Here is a 4054-nt window from a genome sequence, read left to right on the forward strand (position 1 = left end):
TCAACAAAATTAAAAGGCAACAGATGGAATCCAAGGAGATATTCGCAAATGACATATTGGATAAAGGGTATCCAAAATCTATAATTTACCAAATTCAACACCCCAAAAAACCCCAAATAATCCAGTGAATAAATGGGCAACAGACATGAATAGACACTTTCCAAAGAAGACATCCAGATGACCAACAGATACATGAAAAGATGCTCAACATTACTCATCATCAGGGAAATACAAATCAGAATCACATGAGATATTACCTCACACCATTCAGAGGGGCTAAAGTGAATAATTTAGGAAACAACAGATGCTGGTGAGGATATGGAGAAACAGGAACCCTCTTACACTGTTGGTGGGAATGCAAACTAGTTCAGCTGCTCTGGAAAACAATGTGGAGTTTCCTCAAAAAGTTAAAAATAGAACCTTACAACCCATCAATACCACTATTAAAAATTCATCCAAAGGATACAGTAGTGCTTATTCATAGGGGCACATGTACCCCAATGTTTATAGCAGTCACTTTCAACAATAGCCAAATTATGGAAAGAGCCCAAATGTCCATCAATTGATGAATAAAGAAGATGGAATTTATATATACAGTGTAATATTAGACAGTGATAAATAATGAAATTTTGCCATTTGCAGCAATATGGATGGAACTGGAAGGTATTACATTGAATGAAATAAGTCAATCAGTGGACAGATATCTTGTTTTCACTCATACGTAGATCTTGAGAAACTTAACAGAAGACCAAGGGGGAAGGGAAGGGGAAAAAATAGTTACAAACAGAGAGGGAGGGAGGCAAACCATAAGAGACTTAAATACACAGAACAAACTGAGGGTGGATGGAGGCAGAGGGAGAGGGGGAAATGGGTGATGGGCATTGAGGAGAGCACTTGTTGGGATGAGCACTGGGTGTTGTAAATAAGCAGCGAACCAAGGAAATCTACCCCAAAAACCAAGAGTACACTTTACACACTGTATTTTAGCTAATTTGACAATAAGTTATATTTAAAAAACAAAAAGAAGAAGTCAACTAATCATGAGAAAAGAGGGTAAGAGAGCAAGGGACAAGAACTACAAAAACAAACATAAAACATGTAACACAATGGCTATTAAATATATACATGTCAATAATTACTTTTAATGTAAGTGGACTAAATACTCCAGTCAAAAGACATAGAGGGGTGGAATGAATAAAAACACAAGATACATCTATATGCTGCCTCTATGAGTTATTTTTAAAACACTGTAAGTTGGTAAAAAACTTAAATATGCAAAACAAAGTCCAACTATATATTGCTGACAGGGGATTTTTCTACAACAAAAATAACTACAGTAAATTAAAAATATAATAGTTGGGGAAAACATAACAGATATACCAGTACGGTATAGCTAAAGTCATAATGGGACTGCAAATCTATGCCCAAACTTCAAATTTAATACAACAAATGTATTGATATAATTAACATCATAAGGGCATATAATGGACAGTTTTGTTCATGTAGGTAGGAGAACTTTTTTAACAATAAAGCTTCCAAATAATTTATACATATTAAAATAACATAAAAATATATGGTTTAGGAATGAAAATAACAGGAAAGAAATAACCTGACAATTAATGACCTTAAAATTATAACAGTGAAACTAAATAATAAAATGACCATCCAAATCATAAGCAGTTATTTTAATTCTCTTGAAAATCAGAAAGTTATTATGTCTCTTGCTTAATCAGAAAGGAACATAAATAAATATTAAAAATATTTAAAAATGTGACTCAATGATACCAAATCAATAGATAGTTGTAATTACAACAGAAATTATGAATGATATATTACATAGAAAAATAGAATAATTTTCTACAAAAATACAAAATTTCAAAATACAAACTTTATACAAAATACAAAACTTAATAAAGAAATTTAAATGTCAAAAAGATCTCACTTTCCCTATCATATGCTGAAGGTTTTACATGGCAGCCTAGCATAAAGGCATTTCTTTGCAGAGAATAAAAAATAAATAAATGATACTTAACTCATATATATATCCTATATATTTTTTAAAATATGGGGTGCCTGGGTGGCTCAGTCGGTTGAGCGTCTGACTTTGGCTCAGGTCATGATCTCACAGTTCATGGGTTTGAGCCTCACGTCAAGGTCTTTGCTGACAGCTCAGACCCTGGAGCCTGCTTCTGATTCTGTGTGCCCCTCTCTTTCTGCCCCTCCCCTGCTCATGCTCTCTCTCTCTCTCTCTTTCTCTCAAAAATAAATAAACATTTAAAAAATAAACCAAAAAATGTCAGTCCTGGTTATACCAATAGTCTGGAAAGAAAAATTGCAAAAGACATGAGACATTAAATTAAAAACTTACATTATGCACAAGAGAGATATCTCTTGTAAATACATAAAGATTCAACATGTGAAAAATCCATTCCATTCCCAATATTAGTGGATTAAAGGACACTGATGACAGAAAATGACAGAAAAATGATCTGTTACTATACTGGCCTATAAAAAATGCTCCTTAACATAAATATTTTCCTCCAAAAGTATTAGACTAAAAATCATAGTAAAAGTTCATAAATATTTCACCTTAGTCCTGACAACTTAAAGAAGTTTGTGATCAACACTGTATTTCAACATTTCACTGCAAGTTATAGCTAATGCAGTAAAGAAAAATACATAAGGATTGGAAAGGGGTAAAAAGTATTAATATAGCAAAATAATTGCCCACAATGGTATACAATAAAATATAAAGAAAATCTGTATGAGGTTATGAGGACTAATACATAAGTTTGGTCAACATGCTCAATATTTCTCTATATGAACAAGAAGCAACTAGAAAATGTAACAGAAAAAGAAAATATCCCTTTTATAATAAAAATGGGTTTCATTTAGAAATAGATATGAATATGTGTGCAAGAATTTTTAAAGAGCAAGATCTTTTGAAGAACACTATAAAGTTAGTGAAAGTTATCAGATAAGGCATGAGGGAGGTGAAAGATATGGCATGATCAGAGGCATATTATTGTCATGAAGCTGAAGAAGCATAGGGTTAAGGGCTCCAACCCGCATGATCCCCTTCGAAGTCACTGAAGGGGTGGGAAAGCCTAGCAATGTTTCATCTAGCCATGTGTTCTAAAATTTGCAAAAATATATTACCTGCAACCAATTAAAACTGCTTGCTCCATCCTCTGATATTTCCTTTCAGGTCAGGTAATATTGGAATGACAATTGCATTTTGGATACAGGTAATGGGACTTTGAGAATACATTTTAAAAACTTTTAGGGAGGTGTAGTTCATGTTTCTCAGTCACATTTACATGTATCTCGCGATGCTAGCTATCCTAGCTGGAAATGGTTTCCAGGAATATTTCTACTGCTAACTGTGTAGGTTCGTTGTTCTAAGATTGTGCCTGTTGGATACGATGTGGTAAAGGTGGTGCAGCCGCAAGAGGAAACAAGGAGGCTTGGAAGAAAGTTTATTTTGCTCACAGGTCCCAGGTAGAAGGGGGAAAGAGGCAGGGGTTAAAATAAGCCTTGAAGAACCCCGGGGAAGACCCCAAGATGGAACTGAGGAAGTCCCATCAGCTATGGCTTATTGTTGAATAATATCACTTCAGTGATACTCCCTCCTCAAATTAGGTAAAAGTGAAGGGCTTAGACCATATGTTTTATTGGCATTTCCACAGGAAAAACAAGGTAGGGCCAGGTAAATGGTTTAGATTGGCTAGTTTGAATAATGTCTGCCAGTTCTAACTACAGTGGTGATCCCTACTTGCTTGGCACTGGCCCTTAAATGACTAAGGCAGAGGAATATTGCCTCTTGGAGGTAAGGGCCTGATAGGGGAGATATGCCTCCAGATTGGTTATTTACCTATCAAAGGCTTGCTCTTGGCTGGTTACCTCTGATCAGCTAGCCATCAAAACCCTCGAGGAGAAAGTAGGGAAAAACCTCCTAGACCTCCACCGCAGCAATCTCCTACTTGACACATCCTCAAAGGCAAGGGAAATGAAAGCAAAACTGAACTCTTGGAACTTCATCAAGATAAAAAGC

This window comes from Suricata suricatta, chromosome 10 (genome assembly GCF_006229205.1).
Source record: "Suricata suricatta isolate VVHF042 chromosome 10, meerkat_22Aug2017_6uvM2_HiC, whole genome shotgun sequence".
Taxonomy (NCBI): domain Eukaryota; kingdom Metazoa; phylum Chordata; class Mammalia; order Carnivora; family Herpestidae; genus Suricata; species Suricata suricatta.